The 21,953-nt window shown below is 44.2% G+C and overlaps 1 long non-coding RNA gene across 1 annotated transcript; it reads left to right on the top strand.

Annotated features, from left to right (window-relative positions):
- The first annotated feature begins 18,816 nt into the window (after nucleotides 1-18,816).
- LOC143334540 (uncharacterized) lies at nucleotides 18,817-20,129 on the top strand. The gene is made up of 3 exons (XR_013078339.1): nucleotides 18,817-18,885; nucleotides 18,967-19,039; nucleotides 19,122-20,129. It is a non-coding gene; the product is annotated as an uncharacterized LOC143334540 (long non-coding RNA).
- Nucleotides 20,130-21,953: the final 1,824 nt, after the last annotated feature.

Raw genomic sequence — 21,953 nt, 5'->3', positions numbered from 1 at the left:
GCTTTTGTAATTTTTGTCAGTGAGAGTGGCAGTTAAGACGCAAAGGAAACATTTCAAGACTGCTTTCTCTCAAACTATTTTTTATCATGAAGATTTGCATAAAAAACATTTCATTAGGTATTTATGTAAATTGAGAAAATTATTTTTAAGTGCGCTCAAAGCACAATACAGCCAAACTACACTAAACTAATATGTATTAATCTGGTTTTAGTTGCTTGCAGAATGTTAGAAATACCTCTTAAAATCAGTAAATAAAACAAAGTCGTCATGCTCCGTCAGTGAAGCATCACCTCTACCCCGCCCTCTCTTCTTTCCCAGGATGCACCTGCAGGCCTCCTCTCCTTGTTTATGTAGCAGCATGTAAATGAAGAGTTTAAATGTCAGCTCTCTTAAAAATCATTAAACAGCTTAATTTGTGCTTGGCATATCGTATGGTTATACTAAAACATTTGCCAGAATTGGCAGGCATGTACAGATGTCTATATAAAGTATTGCATGTGGCATTTTAACTGTATATCATTTTTATGCAGGTGTGTCGTCTCGTACACTGGTACGTTTGAATGGTGTAACTGATAGCTGCTTCAGTGAGATGGACATAAACGGCAGCAAGACAAAGGAGATGGTGAACATCCAGGGTTTGGACATTGAGATCATGGTTGAGTACAAATACCTGGGTGTTCACATCAACCACAAACTGGACTGGACCAACAACACAGATGCCCCACATCAATATTAAATTTCTTTCTGCGCTAATATAATTTTTACTGTTATGTACTTTTCTACTGTGCAACAGTACAAAAACATTATTATCAATGTCTTTCTGATGTGCAAATCAAATTTTCCATTGAGAAACTGAACCATCTACCTCAAGGCATTTTTGTATTTTGTATCTCTTTTTATTGTCTATTTGTTCTTTTTCAACATCTCCTTTTTATTCTTGGTATTGGTAATTTCTTGGTGTGTGTAACAACGTAGTTTCACTGGTGAGGGATCAGTAAGGTTTTATCTTGTCTGATCAAGGACCCCAGCCTCTGCAGCCATTGCACATGAAGTTCTGTGCTCCCCTCTTTGTTTGTCTGGATGTGTTCTGGCCATAGCGTTCCTCTGAGTTCCTGATTACTGTTCAGCTGACACACCTGCTGCAAGCCGCTCACCTGCAGCCCATCAACTCATCAACCCTGCAGTACATCAGCCCTCGTTCTTCAGCCTCTCATCTCCAGATCCTTCAGTTTGCCATTTTGGTGCAAATGCTACAGCATTAGTTCATTAGCTCATCATTCAAGCTCTAGTTCTGTAATTGCTCATGTTGTTTGTGTCTGTGATTAATCCTGTGCTAACCTGTGCTCAGATTCACTAATTCTCTGTGATTTCCGTCCTGCTCAGTAAGGCTACTTACCGGTCAGTGCAGTCTTTTGTCACAGTGTAAATCACAGTGTTACATAACCATCCCCAAAGCTGTCATATATCTTCAGTAATAGCCTGCTGAGTCTTCCTCCTCCACATTGTTGATGATCAAATGATAATCTGACTGTGACTGATGAGTGGATGTGAACTTTGAAGACAAGAATCCAGAGCCATAACCAGGGGAGCTCCTGCTGTGATAAAAAATATAATACAAACTGAGGAACTCCTCCTGGAATCTGTTTATACCACCAAGCAGGACTGTTAGTAACAGTGCCCAGGTTACAGTCCATGGTGGCTGTCTCTCTTGTCCTCAGCATCACAACAGGAGGCTTCTGGAGGCAACAAGATGACATGAAGTCAAGAGAAACACACAGACTGATGAATCCAACATGAGCGCAAAGCTGCAGTAAGTCAGCCTCCTTACATGTTAGAGCAGTGATGAGAGTGCAGAGGGTCCCCAGCATGTTGTCAGTGTGTGCTGAGAATGGCCTTGGAACTTGGAAAGTGAGCTTCCTGCTGACAGATTAGAGGGTTTGGAGGATGAGGAGAGGAGGTGCTGGAGGAGCAATTTAAGACAACACTGAAACTGAGAGTGACTGACAGGAGGAGGAGCTTTGCTTCAATCTGCATGCTTTGGCACATCTGTTGCTCTCTTATCTTCTGTGAAGGGAAAAGTCTTTTCTGTCTCCATTATTGTCTCTGTAGACAATGTCTCCCCCCGACCCCAAAATATGACAACATGATTTGAAAAGGACTTCCTGCACTTTTCTTGTCATAGATTTGTTTCTTTAAAAAAGGGAATAAAGGGACTGAATTGAGTTCCCTCTGATTTCACAGAGAGCTGACACTTCATTTACATGCAGCTATAAATAAGGAGAGGAGGCCTGCAGGTGCATCCTGGGAAGGAAGAGAGGGAGGAGCAGAGAGGTGATGCTTCACTGATTGAGGATAAACACTCAGTTTCATTTGCTCATTCTATCTGATTTTTCAAACGTCTTCAAGACTGCAAGCAACTAAAACCAGACAAAGTGATATTAATCTCTCTGCTGTGCTTTTATTGCAAATTCACTCCCAATAACAATGTAGTTTTGTGAAGATAGACACACTGAAGTGTTGTTCTCCTAACTATCCTTGTCAGTGAGTTGAAGAAAAATAAAATCTAGTGAAGGTTAAAACATTATGTTGAACATATATATATTTTTTTTTAGGTTTTCAAGAAAACAAATAAATACGAGTGCTGTTTTATTCACACAATTTATTATATTTATTTATTTTATTGAATAAGTCTTGACAAATGCAGTAGTTGCAAAGCTGATACAACACCTCACTGTCACAACATTTATTACAAGCATGCAGACACATCTTTTAAAATTGACCATAAGGCTTTGTTACCACAACAAATAGAGAAGAATTTAATGTTTTCTATGTTATATGGACTATGCATAAACAGGCGAACAGGTTCTATGGTAACAGGTGATAGTATCATGATTGGGTATAAAAGGGGCATTCTCCAAAGACTCAGTCCACTTTGTGAACACACCCAGATAGCAAAAATTATGTGGCCCAGATCTGGCCCAGAACCTCCCTAAGTGTCACACACAAACGTGGTCACTCCTCCTCTCTCTTTTCCTCTTTTTGCCCCGTAAACAAAAACAAACACACCATCTTGTGTCAGATGACTGAGTGTAATTAGCTCTAGTGCAGGGGTGTGCTGGGTGAATCTGTCAGGGAATCTCACTGCTGGTACATCGTTATTTTGGAGACAAAAACAGACAAAGAACAGGCGATTAGACAAGCTGCAATAGTCTCATCTGTCCACCAGGTGTCAGGATTTCCCCTCCCTATAAACTTCGTGACATCTGTGGAGCAAAAATACATGTGGAGAATGTGCCACACGCAGGTATGCGACCATACTATCTCTGAATGTTTCTGCTGAGGGTTAGGAGTGTGTTTTCACGTGAAGGTCAGTTGACCACAAGTTATGAATGCATTCATGCAGCATTGAATGAGACCTGATTTGATTTGAACTGAGCTCCTGGTAACATCCACCTGTGAGCTGTAGGTTTTAGATTCAAATGTGTTTTGGGGCTTCAAAGCTTTTGAACAAATATTCACTCTCTATTCCAAATTTTGGTGGTGGAGGATGGATGTTGCTGTTTTTTCTGAATAATAAATCTGTTTTTAAAGGAACCGTTCCCGGGTTTTTCCGGTAAAGTCTCCGGAAATTTTCCGGGTCGGCTCCGGCAAAGTTCCGGGTCGGACCCAGGAATGTCCCGCGAAATTTTCGCTGACTTAGAGAACAGAACTTGTGGGCATTTTGCTCTATTAGTGATCTAATTATCCTGCAATTCAGTTTAAAATTAAACTGAAAGGTTACTTTGTGCTCAGCCTGATACCTTAAACCCTGACATGCACACAGACTTATCTTAACATTTGTATATCCAAATAAATACAACCGAGCTTCAAGAGCATACAGCTTCACCTTCTATCTAACTAGTTCTAAAATGTGCCATTTTTCTTATGCAGTTTTGAACGTTTTTTTTTTTTTTATTTGGTTTTTAAGACACCAGAAAACTGCAAAAAATGATAAGGATGAGTGACTTTAACAATCAATGGATTATCAAAACAGCTGCCAAATAATTTTGAAAAAAAAAAAAAGCTGATTACATATTCATGCATCAACAATAATGCAACAATATCATAACCGTGTAAAAATGGGAGTCTTTGAAAGGCACCTGCATGATGCATCTGCATGGTGAGAACATCTGCTTTTGAAATTACTTTTACATTTCTCTACTTTTAGCTCAGTAAGATTTAAAGGCAGCTGGCACATTTACTTGTATAATGAAGTATTTTCAGTAAAAGATCCAAATATTAGTAATGTTTTCACAGTCAGCACAGTTTTGAGGTACTTCTCCATTTTCTGGTACTTTGTTTTTGTTCCACTACATTTCAAAGGCATAAATTCTACTTTCTATACTCCACTACATTTACGTAACAGCTCTAGTTACATGTTAATTAGCAGATGTTAATTAGCAGATTTTACATCAAAAAGTAATGATTGATTTATAAAATATGAAGCATTGTTAGATTGAACTATCCCAACAGTTGATTCATTTATAACGACAGTTTAAGTATAAAGTTAGCATCCTCCTGGACCAGCTCCAACATTAAAATGCTGCTTCAATGCATCACGATTAATAATCTCCTATAATAATCAACAACTCTTAGACACCTTGTCAATAATAAGGATCATAAAGGTAGGATTTACTTTAAAGGTACTGTATTAGACTGCAGTGGATGTAGCTGTAAAAAATATACTGGCAACTCAGTGCGTGTTTGGGTGACTCTGCAAATGAGCGCCCCGTTCACCTGCCTCCAGTGCCAAACCCAGCTGACCAGACCTTTCCATGACCCTGCTCAGTGGTGACAGCTGCACCCAGTCTGCACTGAACAACACACCATACCAGAAGGGGCCAAACAACGGTTCCTTCAAGACAAGTCTCTTAAAACAAACAGGCAGTCAGACCAGGTCTTGAGCCGGACCTGACTCAGAACCAGCCACCCAGGTGTGCCCTGCTCACCCTGGCACAACTGCTCTTCTATTTACCGCTTGTTTACCTCAGTTTACCTCATTTCCCCTCATTTCCCTCGTCTATATTTGTAGTGATGCTGAGCAGGTGGGGGATTTTCCTGTTGACAGGGTAATTCTCGAACATCAGAAAATCCAGAAAAACAGATTAGTGGTCAAAACTGTGGATGAGAGAATTAATTGACAATAAAAACTAAGATCTCACGAGCGGTGAGAGGTGCAAATAAACATATCTGTTGGTGCACTTGTGGACTTCAACCGTAAATAGGCAAATGGTCAAACTGCAGGTCACTTTTGTTTGCTCTTTCCTGACTGCAGATATGTACGTGTGTCTTTGTGGCATGTACAGCCACGTCCTCTGCCCAGGAAGGGTCATTTTCAGGGCATGGTCATTAAGAGGTGTAAGCAGTAAGATGGCTTTAATGTTGATTCTTATCTATTCAAACCCTTTCGTAATTCTCATCTTGTACGCCCCTAGACGTTCTAAGAACCATCCCACCATAACTAATGCTACTGCATTTATCATCACTACATATACTTTGCTTTTGGTTTTTGACTAATGCACTAATTGCACTAATGACAATCCCATCAGCCTCAGCTGTAGTTTGTGTATGTTGCTCATTAGCAAATGTTAGCATGCAGATCTGACTGCTACCATGGCAGTAGACTTTTGGTTTTGTTTTGATAGTCTTTAGCCTTTAGTATAGTGACGGTGGGAAGACAGACAGGAAACAGAGAGGGAGATGATACGCAACAACATCCTATGTGGAATCAAATTGTCATATAAGTGACTGCGTACTGAATATTTTTATCAGGAACAAAGTCAGTATGTTCTCCCTCCCCCTCCTTTTTTCATTTTCTTCTGCTTCGTCCATATAACCCTGGCCCCTCTCCACCATCTTTGTTGTCAAACATATCTCCCCAGCCTCTGTATGTATGTCTGTGTGTTTATGCTTATCTGTGTGCTTGTCTGTGTACAAGCACATGGAGTTTGTCAGTATTCCAGCAATGGGTAAACACTGCCACTGGCCAGGAAAAATGCTGGTCGCAGTGATGCTGTGCATGGTAATTGGAGGAAGGACAGGCCTCTGCCCAATGTAAAGTGGCTGGATTAACTTGTGTGTGTGTATAAATCCAAGGAGCCAAGAGGACTGGCACCATCTCAGAGGACCTGGGATCTCTTCTAAAGAAGCACAGCAGAGGACGGCAGTGTGTGACTGAGGCATGTATGGAATGATGCTTCCACAAAGTGAGAGGATCAGTCTGATTTAGGATGCTCCAAATTAGATCTTGATTATGTGGGAGGTTCACAACATTCCCATCTGTCAGAGTAACACAGGTTGTTACCTGGTAACCAAACACAGCCAGTCACACGCAGGGGATACATTTGAGAAAGAGGACAAACAGGGGAAAGATGAGTCTCCATTGGCCTTCTTTCGTTCTTTCTTTCTCTCTCTCCGTCTCACCCACCCTCTGTTTCAGCCCATAAAAGGCAGGGATGTTGTGTGATGGATGGCAGCGGAGCCTCTGACTGAACAGGGAGCAGTGGTGCCACGCTGCAGAGCTCCTGCAGTTTCTCCATTCAGCTCCATTCACAGATGACAGCACAGGGGGAACCACATCTCCTGCTGAGCAAAAACACCACGTCCTGCCTGCCAGCCCACCTCCCCACTCCCTGTCCTCAGATCCAGACCTAGTAACGCTGCTGTATTTTTATGGTCTTCGACAAACTGCTCCTTAGCAACCAGACCAAAGGCACCAGGAGGCCCATGTTCCTGACAGTGCATCTAAAATCAGCCCCATTCTTCATACGAGAGATAAAACTCACTAACACTATGTACTTTTTCCTCTCATGAAAACCAGACATCAAGTTTAGCAACTACACTACCGCACACATTAAATTTTTTCAGTTTCAGAGTTTGAAACTGTGAAGGCCAAAGCACCTATATCAGTCGAGACCATTTAGAGAACCGTGCTTAGGCTAATAAAATCCATCAAAACCCCAACGAACAGAGATAAGGTTTAAATTACCTTATGCTATGTCATAACAAGAGTAATTCTGATAGCAACCTTTTCACCTCAGAGACATTTGTTACTCGACAGCCACAGCGTCTTTTCCACTTCAGTCCCAGTTACAGCATGCTTGGAATATGAAGTCCTGCCCATAGTATATAATAGAGTACAATTAGGTGTGATGTATGGACTGCATTTTACATAGCACTTTACAAGTAAAAGGAAACATGCAGTCTTATAGAGCCATCCTCCCTTTACATTTCTATATGGAATCAACACCTCTTCACTCCAATAAATCTGACTGGGCATGATTGTCTGAGCTGAGTGCTGCTCTGTTGGCAGCCTGTGTGTCACCGACTGGAAAAGGCAGTGCTGAACACACAGCCGAGGGCTTGCACACATCTGCACACACATTTACAAATGTTGATGGAGCCGAGGCTGTCTCACAACACTGTGGGATTCCAGGAAAGTTAACAACGTCCCCTTTCCCTCCAGCTCTTCTTCCATTCCCTCTCTCCTTCCCACATGAGTCCTTCTCTCCCTCTCTAACCGACATCCCACCACCATGGGTTGCCTCTCCATCATCATGAATATACAGTGCCCTCTCTTTTCCATATGTTGTACGTCATGTTTGATCCTTTCTCCTATTTACAAGAATATTCTGTCTCTGCAGCCTCGCAGTGTGACCAGAATCAAAAGACCTACATCTGCACTCCGTCTGTGCCTCCTGGCTATGAGAATTTCTTTTACAAGATACTGTTGATTTAACATTTACAGATGCCATGTTGCACAAAAGGTGATGACAGTCCTGTGAGGAAGTACGAAGCTCTCGCCGCCGCGCCATGTGTCTCAGTGTGGCTTGAACGCAGTCTGCGGCCATGTCTCCCCAGCGTGAGAGACCAGGCAGCAGGCTCATCTGCCGCCAGGCGTGGTGAGACAACTTCCACATCCTCCTCTGTCGCCTGTGATCTCCTCTCTCACCCCACCAGCATGGCTACGCATGAGGCTTAGTACCACACCACACAATTATGGCCATCCCAGGATACATTTTTAATGTTCTCTCACGCCTGCTGCTTTCAGATTTTGTTATCGGCTGTCAAGTTTGTACTGTAAGCCCGTATCGCACTATTAAAACAGACTTCCTCCGTTGTTGAGAGGATGAATGGAGTGGATTAATACTGGATTATTTTGAGAATAAGGTTCAGACACTGTACTTCCTGTGTTTGGCAGGATGTCAGCTCTCATCCCACATTGCATTACATGTTTGTGATTTATATTGTGTATGTAGTTCTTTGTTATTTATACGTACGCACATACATGACGGGGCTCACAGAAGAGCATTCGGCTTTGATTTAATAAGGGAAGAGAGAATAGCATCACATCCTTCTCTTCCTCTCTTTTTGTGGCTCACCCTGAGCCATCAGTCATCTACAACCATGCTACAGCTGGGCCTAATCGTGCCAGACCCCTCTCCCCCTGACCCACTATTGTCTTACCTCCCCTCCGTCAGGACAGGATACAGAATCCCTTTTCTCTTTGGCTTTGGGTTTTTGATTCCCTAAATCTGTTGAAGAGGAATTTTAATTTGTAGCCAAGCTCAAGAGAGTGTGACGGGGAGCAGGGAGGGAGAAACAGGTGCAGTGGGGTAGAGTTCCCTCCTCTCAGCTATGGAAATAGACATGATTGACTGTGCCGTGTTCATGTTATCTGACACATATTTTACAGTAAATTTCATCTTGTACATACACCTATAAAACATGCAGTGTTACTCTTGTTTTTTCTTCTTTGCTTGCTCCTCACCTTTGATGACTTTACATAGAGATACTACAGGCTATCAAAGCGCAAATGGGCATAACCTTTAGGTGTTTTAATGTAACTACTTTTACCTCTATCTCCTCTTACTGCTGTTTTTTATTCCTTGCCTTATTTTAATGTTCTGTTTAGATATTGTCATAAACAATAATGGACCAAGGATAGACCCCTGTGGGAAGCCATTTCTGATGGTAAGAGGCCTTGACTGAGTACCCTCAGTCTGAGTTCCCTCTGTAAGGTAAGAGTGAAAACATTTAAGCATGGCTTCATCTTGACCTAAGGACTGTAGTTCGTAGAGTTAAATTTTATGATAAACGGTATCAAATGCTTTTGAGAATATCAATACGTCAATATTTATGGAGGAGACCATGCTATCAACGAATGACACTGTCGCTGTTATTGTACTGTGATGTGGACTAAAACAAGGGGCTGCTGTGGCTGTAGGATGTTTAGTGAGTCCATAAAGGGGCATAGTTGTAAATTTACCAATGATTCTGGGATTTTTGCAAAGACAGGAAGTTTGATATTGGACAGTAGTTGGTCAGAATTATCTGCACCAGTATTTTTCCATGCTTTTAACCAAAGCAGAGCTTTGTAAACATCGACACTGCTTACCAAACCCAACGAAAATTTGCAGTCACAGGCAGTTGAGGCATTGGGGACTCCCTCTGCTGGACAGACATGGTAACTGTCTATTTGTGTCTACAGACATTGAGTAAAAGACCAAAGGAGAGGAAATGGGGATTAAGATTCAATCATGCACGACTGGATACTTTTCTGGTTGGAGATGAGAAGTGTGGCCTTGATAAACTCTAAAGAGATGCTAACCTGAAATTTCCAAAATTTACCCTAACTGTCACAGGCAGAGAGAGCTGACTGATAATAATTTGACGTATCCTTCCTAATCATGCTGGCATTTCTTTGTTGCCTTTAGGTTAACCAGTCCTCAGGGATGCCACTGGCTCTAACCTTGGATGAGGCTTTGTCTCTGTTGGTTGGAGTTGGTTGGAGTGTTGGAGTGAACCAGAGACTCTATCTCTTATAAACTCTATTTGGGGCATTTCTGTTATCAGTAACATTAAAAGATTGCGCAAAGTTTTCCAGTGCCATGGCAGGCTCAGTAACAGAGAGAATGCTGTCAGTGTCAGAGCTTGGCAAATCATTAAAAACTTCTGAGGATTAAAACCCTTATAATTTTATATTGTTTGAGCTCTAATAGTAAGGTCACAATGAGTTTTCCCTAAGGCCCTCACTGGCATTTGTGGTTCATGGTCCCCACCATGCAGCTCATCCACAAGGCCCTCCTCCTCACAATGAAAAGGTTCCCTGGATTTGTCAAGCTGCTGGCCTCCTCAGTGAGTCCTCATGAGTGATGGTTTTATTAAGCTTTTACTTTGGCACATGGATAGAGGGAAGGAATGGCAAGATGGAGAGAGAGAGGTAAGGAGTCAAAAAGAAAGGGGGAGATCCCGATTTTCCTCATGAACAGCCTGAATATGACACATTATTAAGGGCTATTAAAAGAGGTAAATCAACCAAAGTCAAAACATATTTTTAGGGTAAGAGAACAAGTTTTAATATTAAAAGTGCAGCTAAGCAAAGTATTTAAGGAGCCCATTCATACCCTGACCTTTTCTCCTGCTTCTCTCTTGTCATTCCCTCCCTCTGCCGTTAACACAGAAAACAAATCCAAAATTATAGTAGGAGTAGGAAAACATAAATGTAAGCATATGGAACTTTACTGCTGAATGGAGCGCACAAAAGACAAAGTGTTGGCTTCTGCGTTCTCAGAGAAATCCTTGTTTTATAGGCAAGACTGTGTTTCTATTCATTTGGGCTTGTTTAAAACTTTCCAATCTGCCTGGTAAATGTTTTAGGAAAAAATAAATCTTGCAGTGAAGCTGCTAACTATTGAGGTGGGAGTGGTGCAAAGGCCAGGAGGACCCGGCGTGAATGCTGTCTCTCTCTTTCACACACAATATTGACAGACAAGTGGAAAGATAGACACGTACAGTACATGCACCTACTTATATATCTGCATCCATTCACAGCTTCTTCCTACTGGTGATAGAGGACCTACTTAGTGTATGTGTGTTTGAGTGTGCATAAAATGGTAAATCACACAATACTACAATTATTTTTTATGCCAAAGTGGCTTATTTCAACAGAGATGGAGTTGAGGGAAAATAAATTGACATTCTTTCATTAAAGAGACTGAAAGAAAGTGTCTCAACATGAACAGGGACTGATCATCTATGACCTACAGATGGCGCAAGATAACCAGTCTAAAAGCAATGTCTCTGCTTTGACCCATGTGATTTTTTGTCGAGGTGCTACTGAGACTGAATGTGTGATTCTTGTGCTTGCATTTGTTTGTATTTGCGTGTGTGAGGAAGTGCGCTGCTCCCATTACAGTGTCTGTGAAGGAAGTTGACTCACAGTGAGAAAAACATTGACCCTCTTTCTATTTTCCTACAATAGCCGGTGGATTCATTGCCTGCTACTTTGATAATTGATTAATTGTTTCAGTCATTTTATGGAATAGGAATGCCAGTAACATGCTGGATCTGGCATCAGAAATATGAGTATTTGCTAGTTTTCTGAATATTTTTGGATTGTTGGCTGTAGGCCAGACAAAACATTTTAATATGCCACCCTGAGCACTGGGAAGCTGCATTTTATAGACCAAACCACGAGTCAGTTAATCAAGGTAAAACAGTCAGTAGAATAATTGATGGTGGTTGCAGCCCTACTGAAAAGGTAATGAACAGAAAACACACATTGTGTGCTGTTTCCATTATTTTGTCCATCTGAATATAATTCTACATTTTGATCTCACGGTAGGCTAGACTGCACACATCTCTCTATAGTCTGTACACCTTCAGTGACTGCCAAATGATTTTTATCTACCCTGTGCAAACATATACAAGCTATATCTGACTGTGGGAGCTCCTCTCTGACTATTTGACTATACAGCAGCAGTGTTAGTGGAGGCTTGACTGGCTTCACTGAGTTCCTCCTCACAGTTCCTCCACAAACAGAAGGAAACCTCGAGGAAGAGCAGCTGATTGATTCAGTTTCCACGCATCCTTTTGCTGGAGGGAGTTGGGGGAAGTCTGGAGGTGCACGGGGAACTGACTGGAAAACTAAACATGACAGCGCCAGAGGAAGGTATGGCACAGTTAAAGGGCGGAGAGTCGGTTGAGGTGTTGGCAAGCATTTAAGACTCCTCAATAGTTGCACCCATGTAGAAATCCATCACCCTCCCTGAGCCAAATTTCACCACTCAACGTCCTGAAAAACACACCAGAAAGCCCACAGGTCAGTATCAATATTTGCTGTACCAGTCCAGGCCTCTCTGCCTGTTATTGTGTGGGTGAGCTGCCTCCCTGTGCCTGCCTCACTGACTGCCTGCCTGCCTGCCTGCTTACTCCAAGCCCTGCTATCTTTAAAACTCAAATTGTCTAGCATGTGAGACATGAGGAGACAAGTAAGCATGCCACGCAGGAATACTGACCTGTACAGTGTCAAATTTTTTGGCAGGGAGAAACACCAAAATCTTTCTCCCTTCTATCATTTTTTACTACCTTGAAGGTTTCCATGTGCATTGTGAAGGAAAACTGTATTATCAAGGATTTGCTTAAGGTCATCAATGTACCAAAGCAGGATTTTAGACATATAAATCTAATTTTTTGGCCATGTTATTTTACATTCATTCATTTTATACGATGTTACATCCCTCATGTGCCTTCTCTTTCTCTTATTGACCTGCAGCTTTGAAGGCCAAATCCTTCTCTGGCATCTTTGACTCTTCAAGATAGCTAACAGTCTGGCTGGACACACTGGAGAGCAAGAGGGGGATGACATGCAATAAACGTCATCAGCCGGAGTCGAATTGGGGATGGCCCAAATTTAACTGCTGGCCTGTCACAATGTCCCAAGGCAAAACTCTTAACATGCCTCCCACCCAGGCCAGTCAAAGCCATGGGCTCTTGTCAGGTGTGTTTGTAGGTGGGATGCACCTGAGTCATAAAGCTTTGCTCTGTAACTACCAGCCCTTCAGCTGATTGGCCATTAGATCAGCTAGCTGACCCAACTGCACTCCCCAAGGGATCAGAAATAAGAGGGCTGAATGGAGCAATTGTAGACGAAAGAGAAAGAGGGAGGGCGGGTAGACACAGCAAGGCATGCATCAAAGTATTTACTCAGTATAGCCTACCATACCCCCAAGTGCCACCACCACATAGCCTCAGGAAACTTCACATCTCATATGATAAGAGGGGAATTTTCCATGTATTAAAAGTAAAAAATGACTATACGGGCCAGTGGTGTCCCAGTATATCATAACTGCGCTGCAGCTCTTGTTACTCAAACATGATCATGTGCTTGTTGGACAGAAAATATTTGAATGAAAGCCTTGAAAAGCTGGCTATCTTGCCCTCCCATAGAGGGGGTTAAATGCCAACACGAGATGAACCCAGTGGCTTCGCGCCAATATCCCAAGCCTATTGAAGGTTATTCAAGCTCTTACTCAACCCTGCCAACAAATATTTTTTGGAGAAAAGAAACAGAGAAGAAAAAAGGAGAAAAACAGAGGAGCAAGGGCTGGCCAGTGGAGAAGCACTACGCACACAGAATCATTCTGCAGCCAGTAAGAGCAGAAGCATCAAAATGCCTCAATATTGGACAGTTCCCAAGAGGGAAATGCACACAGATATGTTTCTTCTTGTAGTTTGTTACGCAAGTGCCTGAAGTTGTCTTTAGCTGTTTTCCCTTCTCTGTATGGAATCTGTCAAGGTTCAATGAAGTCAGGTTTGTGAAGAAGAAACACATCTACAGCACAAGCCTCACTGAGTGTGAAAATGAATTTGTGCGCAACAGCATGTTTTCTGCCTGTACTGTGTCTCTGTTTCAGTTTGGCTGTTTTTCAGAGTAAAAACAACATTGCAGTTAGAGTTCTGAGGGAAGCAAGTGCAGCAATAAGCAGACGTGGGTTTTAGTTTTCTCTCTGCCTGTTGATGTCCTCTTCTGTGCTTCATCTTTCATGTCAGACTGTCACTGGCGTCCTGCAGGGTCGAGTGTTGGGTCACGTCAGTGTGGTGCCAAGTGTCCTGGTGTCTCCATTGCTGTAGAGCCACAGCAGCACACACATGTATGTTCAAGGAATTTACACACGCACATACAGAAATGCCAGCAGCACACACACACGTATGTGACATGCATACTGCACATGCATGCACAAATGTATGCATGCTCGCACAGACTGTAGACTCTATCATGACTCTTGTCTCTGCCACCTGATCAATCATCCCAACTGCCATTAGATCTACAGGAGAGGCATTCCTTCCTAACAGCTGGAGAAGGGGGTAGTGCGTGGGGGGGGGGGGGGGGGGGGGGGGGGGGGGGGATTGAGACATGAGGGCAAAAATGTCAAGTCTCAAGTCTAATAAATTTGAAAAGGGATACATTTTGAGTGTGACTGGGAATAACCGACCAAATGATTGAAAACAATTTCTTCTGTCTGTTTAATTTTCTGCAATACTAGACAAGATTTCCACGTTGTTCAGTTTTTTCATTCATTTTCCTATCTCACTTCTCTCAGGCTCTGTGATACATAGCTGGCAAATGTGGAAGGGAAAAACAGTCGAAGAGCTAAAGCTGCCTCTAGCTCAGGCGGTGTTGATGCATGTATTGCATCACACCAGTGTAAAAGTAGCAGACGAGGAGTGAAGAGCAAAGCCTCTGTGGATAAGGTACTTTATCTCCCCTGCTGTCTATATCTTTCACCCCGTCCCTCCTTCTCCTCTCTGCTCTTTGATTTTTCTCTGTCCTCTGTTTGCTGAAAGAGCTGACTGTGCTGCTCTCACTGAGCGCTCCAAGTGCGTGTGTGCACTGTGCATTGTTCCCCTCTTCCTCAATATGATGAGAAAAGCTTGAAATAATAATGTCTGGGGGCGGAGAGAGACCCCTCTGTTCTCTGTTTCATCTCCTCTGTCTCTCTGTTCTTGCTTCTCCAGATGACAGTGATGCTCTCTGCAGATCTCCTGCAGGTGTGGGCCTTTTGACCTCCCTCTGGGACACACACACACACACACATCCACACTAAGATGTGAGTGTAAATGCTTGCGCAGACATGTGCATGCTCAAACATTCACATAAGGGCTCTAGCACGTGCACAGCGAAATGAGATACAAAACCATCTGCCAAATAAAGCATGGAGTGTGTTTTCAATCCTCTCGGTCAAAACGTAAAACACCATTGTTGAGCATCAGGTGGCAAATTAAGTGCCCATCCAGAAGAGCAACAGCCTCAACATGAAAACACACTCAGGCAAGTAAACGTGCAAACAACTTCAATCCCTCTGGTTTAAAGAGAGGACAAACGCATGCATGCCATGTTGCTATGCGGACAGGATTATCACAGGATCTGACCCGCTGACCTTGAGGAGGTCATGTGTGAGGCGCAGGCTGCAGCCACTGGCCCCACCAACACCAGAATGTCCGACGTCTTAGGAATCTGTGTAGCACCGCCCTGCATGACCACGCAGCATAATACAGCCGTTGGGCCCTCTGTGAGGTGAGCAGGAGCCTGGGTAAAGAATCGGGCAAAGACAGAGAAAAGGGAGAAATGACTCACGAACATCAGCTCATAATAAGCCGCTTTGATAGCAAGTTTGACACTCCAGTGCGTTTCCCTCTGCTGTGTGTCTGCGTTCTCTCAGTTTCAGTTGTTTTCTAACTCCTATAATACTGATATGCTTTTGAATCTAAATCCTGCAAGTAAATGGATGCATAGCCATATCTCTGTATCTAATTGCAATGAATATATTTTCCTAGAGCATCACTTGGAACATTTTTACATATTCATAACTTCATGATGTACTCTATATCAAAGCCATGAAAGATGGCTGGAGGGGCAGAGCTTACACACAGCAGGCTGGGTGGCAGGAACAACACACGCTTGATTTATTACAAGTGAAAAAAAAAAAGATCTCCCAAAAAACATGGAGAGCATACAGCTTCAGTGCCATACTGAGCTATTTAGATCCTCTGAACAGCTCTACAAGGGCTTCTCCTTATGTTCTCTCATGTTCCACATTATTCGAGTGCAAGTGTAATGTGTGTAGCACATGTGGGCAATATATATCAGCCATATGGGAGATCTCTTATGCAGTTCAGAGGAATTGGGAAAGTTGAACAGTATTCACTCAGGAAAAGCCTACGCTAACGTCAAACTCTGCCCTCCTGACTCTCATCAAACACACACTTTACCTATGATACACCTGATTGCCTGGTATAAGTATCCTGTGGGTATCAGACTGTTCTCTGTTTTCTGGCAGGAGCTGGTTACAGCTATCTAAGGCTCTTTTGTGTCTGGATCAATCGTATCAATTTGCGTTACTCTCCACCATGCTCCATACCCATGGTTTTGACAGGTGGCAGTGCTTGGCTTCTCGATTAGTGGCTTGCACTCACAAAAAAAATCAAAGAACAGGAGATTGATTTGAGGTTGACTCTTGAGTCAGTATTAATATTGTCAGGTGACCTCACAAGTAAAGTTGGCTGCAATTAAAAGCCTCATGAAGGCTCTGCAGTGGTTACGCATGGCTTCCCAAGGCTTGCTGTCTCCCCTCTGGACAACATACTGCTCTTTATTCCTCCACCACCTTACCATCAACACCACAAAAATCTCCACTCCACTGTGCATGTGTGGGTGCATGCATGGGTATGCACTTAATGTGTGTTGTTGTGTGCGACTGAGCACGTGCTCGTGTGTGTATGGACGTAACTGTGTGTATATCTAAATGTGTTTTTGCAGGAGCTCGCACCAGCCGCAATCACTTTTGATGGATATCTACTCTGGCTTTGGAGAGCTGTACGTTTTCCAGTGGGTGACTCATGGGGCTTCTGACGGATGTCTGTACCAATTTACTGCTACTGCCACTGCTGCTGCTCTTGTTCCCCACCCCAAGTGTGTGTGTGTGTGTGTGTGAGTCTATGAATAAGTGTCCTGTGCATTGGCTGGTTGTGGTTGTAGTTTCCAACTTCTGCTTATGGACTTTCCACTCTTCTCTTGAACAGCAGAGGAGGAGAGTAAAGGGAGAGTGGGGCAAACACACACACACACAGACACACATACACACTCAAACTCAAACACACACTCCACATAAACATGACTCAGTCAGGTTCTCCATGTGACTCACTCCCGCCTTCTCCTGTTGTCCGACTCAGACATGATGGTCACCTACATTATTCACCTAATCAAAGATAAATGTGCTCTGAGCAGCGCGTCATCATGTTACACACCCTGTGGTACAGACAAGAACAAGACAAGCATATGCCGTTCTTTTGTAAAAGTTACGTAACTTCAATGTGTATCTGAGCAGACCAACAAATGGCGATAAGAAGACATTTGCGGCCGAATCACCACACAAAGCTGTCGCTCTGCAGGTCACCCAGTTCAAGTGTCAAGTGGGACCTGAACTTTTGAACTTGCAGAGCCCTGGAGTGATAGATTCCTTACCTGCAACGCCTTACCTGGAAGAGCTTACTTGGATTGCTTCATTCATTTATTAACTTGACAAACAGAGTGCCTCAGAAGCTATTTCAACTCTTTGATATCCTCAGCCAAGACTTCAAGGGATCAGACATTTACAAATAATCTGAGTTATATATTTCCAAGACAAACATGAAGATAAAGTGCGAACTGTGATATTGTGTGTGGCATACAGGGAATGGATAAACTTAACACAGTGATAATGTGATAGCAATGACTCCCATGCTGCAAAAGTTAACACTGGACAAGCAGCATTTGTCTGTGAAAAATGACAGCCGCCTCTTCTGCCTGTGCTAAATCCTGGCAGCTATGTGTATGTGTGGTGGGAGGGTATTTCCTCTGCAGCAGTGATTCCCATTCAGGGCTACTTGGGGTACATGCAAAGGAGCTCAACTAATAGAAATAATAGAAATCACAATTTGATTTATCTAAAAGTAATGGATAAACAGTTGAAAGACTGAAAATAATAGATAAATCATTGAAATAGAATGGATAAGTGGTTGAAAAAGTCAGCTAAAAGAAGTGTATAAATGGTTAAAATATAGCTTAAAGTAATGGATAAACTGTGAAAATAGTTGATATTAGTAAAAGTAATAATCATGATAGTAAGTAGTAATGGATAAATGATGAAAAGCTCTCAACAGTAGTGGATAAATGGTTGAAATCGCTAAAAGTAATTTGTACTAAACTTCAATGAAGCTCAAGTGGAGAGGCAGCACTCTAGAGCATTAGTTTATGGTCAATACTGACACGCGTGCATGCAGACATGCACGCACGCACACACGCAGAGTTGTAAAATGAAGGGGAAATCCCCTTCACTGCAGGTAAAACAGTATTTCTTCAGAAACTACAGGGAACTATAACGCTCTAAAGGGATCACATAGCTTTGAGCTGAAGTAGTTCTTTGGCTAAACAGGCTTATTTCAACCTTAATTACTTTGGTAGGCCCCAGTCTAATCTAATCCAATCCAGCCTGGCCGAGAAAAGGGTGAATAACCTCATCTAGTCAAGTAAAAAAAAAAAAAAAAAAGAAGATATAGTTCAGGCCCCTGAAGACGACATGGCTGTTATCCATCAGCCATATTTAAGAACTGCGTGACTAATCGCTGACTGCTTCAAACAATCAGAAACTCTTGCTCAAGCCTGTGGCCTGCCAGGAGGACATCCCACCTGGGAATCATTCAGAGATCATGGAAACACAGCTCATCCTTTTAAACACAGCATATTTTTTTTTACATCTCCCCCTTACATCTGTCGTCTGCTATTAAATAGCAAAAAGAGAATGAGTAAAATCTTTTGGCTTTGATGCATGTGTAGCAGTATGATATGCTGCTGGGGCTGAATACCGGTGGTTCGGCTGCTCTGTACAATACTTGGCGCATTAGCCTATCGGTGCAGAGGGCGAAGGTATAAAAGGTAGACTGCGTCCCTCCCTCATCCTCTCACTTCCTGGCTCGAAGGCCCTTCCGCTTCCCAGCCTTCCACTTCCTCCTCTCTTCCCTGTGCAGGTAGGTACGCGGCCGCATACCGGCAGGCATTTTTAGCTCACATTAGCCTAGTAAATGGTTCGGCTGTGTGTTCTTTTTAAGTGTTCCCTCGTGGTTAAGAGGATGGTGGCGATCTTCCGTCTTGCCCATAAGTACTAGACAGAAAGGAGACCAGGTACGGACACATTAATGTAGGTTTAGCCTAGCAATAGCCGGCTAGCCCAGGTGCTAAACGCCTCACTGGTCTGTGTTCACAGCGGCGCTAAGGCATCACCGGCGCACCACAGACGCTCCTCTTTACACCGAGCCGTGCAGCGCCTCTGCATCTCTCTCCTCACTGGCTGAATGCCCGTTGACCCGGACCAGGGGATCGAACCGGGATGTTAAGATAAGTGCAGGAACGCTGCTGCTTCGCCGACCCCTATTGCCTGTCTCTCGTGCATGTTGCTCCTGCTCCTGCTTCCGCTTCGCTCGCTACTGCCTGCTCCGCTCGCCGCTGCTTGCCCAGCTTGCTATCGCTGCCACCGCATCGTGTTGGGACTAGTTTGGAGTGGTTGTTTGGGCCCTGGTACTTCGGTCCAGCTCCTCTCCTAACATCGGGCCCCAGCGGTGGTTGCCCAGCCTGGACTGTGTGTGCGTGTGTGGGTGTGCGAGTGTGCGTGTGCGTGCGTGTGTGGACGGGTGAGTGCGCGTGTGTGTGTGGGGGGGCTCCGATGGGATAAGGCACTTTTGCCTGTTAGAGTGCATTGTGTTACTTTTTTGGTTGGTTAGTTATTAATTAATTTTCATTTTGAATTAAGGTTCATGTAAATTTGTTCTTTTGTTTCTCTGGCCAGAGGCTTGTGTTCTTTGTTTCCTTTTTTTGGTTGGTTTGTTTGTTTTTGGTTTTCCTTTGTTGTTACCAATTGCTTGCCTATTGCGGCTTTTAATGCCAATAACTAGTAACATTTCAACTAATTGTGTTCTCCCCTCTCCTTTCTAGTTGTTGGGAGCCGACGGTGGTGGTGGTGTCCCGGGTGGCGGTGTCCCTTGTGTGTGGTGTGATTTTGGAGTTTAGTTGCAGTGTAATTCACTTTTTGGGTTAGGTGTCACGTGTGAGTGGGGTGCTCCTCTTTTTAAGTTGGACTTCCTCCCCCAGGTCTCCCCTGCACTGTCGGTAAGCTTCCCCGTTGGAGTGGAGTGTTAACACCTTAGTTTTCTTTTAAAATTTGTTTTCTTTTACCTTGCATGATTTGTTAATAAACCTTTGGTTGACATTGAACCACACCTCCGTCCTCCTTTGTATAACTTACCTGCGTGCCTCTCCACTATCCAGAATTCCCTGGGTGAAAAATCCCAGGGTGGCGTTGTCGGTTTCCCTATTCAAATTTATATACTCTGACCTTGTCCATAAGACTGTATCAGCCCTCGTACCGCCACAACTTGGCGTTGTCGGCAGGATATACTTAGTAAGGGTGAGGTGTGTGTTCTTTGTGTTTTTTTTTTTTGGTCCTTCTGTTTGTTTTTGTTTTCTTTTCATACCTGATTTGCCTATTCCCCTGATTGTAAATTGTGTGTGAAGTCATCAAGTGGAGGCGAAGCAGCAGTGGGTTTCCTGTTTATCGTGGTAAGATTGGTGTCCAGAGTTATTGTTAACAGTCAAAGACAATGGAGGGAGAGCTGCAAGAATTGAGGGACTTGGTGGCACAGTTGAGGGCGGAGAACGATAGGTTGCAGCGGGAGCAGGCTGCGGCCGTGCCTGGCCCTAGTGCTGCACCCCCCGTTCCCACTGAGCCTCTTCTAGCACCCTCCACCTCTAGCGCCCCTGGAACAGAGAGGCTGATCTTGGTACCCCGAGACAGGAAGTGCCCAGTCTTTAGGGGTAGGTCAGGCCTAGGGCTAGAGGAATGGATAGAAGAGGTTCAGGCATGTATGAGAGCTCGCCACCTGTCCCCAATCGATCAGGCCTTTTTTCTTTTTGACCACTTGGAGGGAGAGCCGCGTGAAGAGATAAAGTATCGTTCCAGTGCAGAGAGAAGTGACCCGGCTGCAATTATTTCTGTTCTCCGGGAGCTGTATGGTTGCTCAGACTCGTACGTTGCCTTACAAGAAGCCTTTTTCTCGCGGCGCCAGCAAGAGGGGGAGACTCTTCAGGAGTTCTCCCTCGCGCTAATGAGTCTGATGACGTCGGTGAAACAGCGTGCTCCCAGTGACATGCTAAATGCAGATGTTCTACTGCGTGACCAATTCGTTGAGAATGTCATTGATGGTTCCCTTCGCCGTGAGCTAAAGCAGCTTGTACGCAGGCAGCCTGCTGTCACCCTGCTCGAGGTAAGAGCAGAGGCAATTAGGTGGGAGCGAGAGGGGTTGCCGGGAGGTGTGCGGGGCCGGAGTCATTCGGTTCCCTCTCTGCTTGGGTTACAGTGCAGTGTTCAGAGTGCCCCTCCGGCGGCTAATCCACCTCAGGCGGGTGAGCTGCTGGAGGTGAAAGAGATGTTAAGGCTCCAACAGGAACAGCTTAACAAGCTCACAGAAACCCTGGTTCAGCTGCAGGCCAGCCAGCAGCGCAGTCATCCTCCCCACCGTGGCCCAGTAATTTGCAGGCGGTGTCAGCAACCTGGCCATTTTGCCAGGGAGTGTGAAGCAGGGCGTGCACTTTCCCGCCCTAGACCTTTAGCGCCCGCTTCTTCTCGGCCGGGCATGCTTCATGAATCAGTGCAGCACCCGGGAAACTAGCGCCCGCCGAACTGCAGAGCCAAAGTTCGGGGGGAGCAACCACCGGCTCACCACTTATCTTGGGGGATGGGGATGAAACTAAGCTAATTGCTGCTTGTCCACACGTGGATGTGGTCATGGGGCAAGTCGTGGTTCCTTGTCTGGTGGACACCGGGTCAATGGTGTCCACCATTACCGAGAGCTTCTTTCGGCAGCACTTTGAGGCTTGGGGCCAAGAGAGGCTTCGGTCCTGCCATTGGCTGCAGCTTCGAGCGGCCAACGGGCTGCCCATCCCCTACCTTGGCTACTTGGAGCTTGAAGTAGAGCTTTGTGGTAGGCTTTTGCCAGGGTGTGGGGTACTGGTGGTCAAAGACCCTCCGGCGGATGCTTCTCCT

The sequence above is a fragment of the Chaetodon auriga genome, chromosome 16 (assembly GCF_051107435.1).
Source record: "Chaetodon auriga isolate fChaAug3 chromosome 16, fChaAug3.hap1, whole genome shotgun sequence".
Classification (NCBI taxonomy): domain Eukaryota; kingdom Metazoa; phylum Chordata; class Actinopteri; order Chaetodontiformes; family Chaetodontidae; genus Chaetodon; species Chaetodon auriga.
The sequence above is the reverse complement of the archived record's forward strand: the minus strand, read 5'-3'. Positions and strand labels throughout refer to the sequence as shown.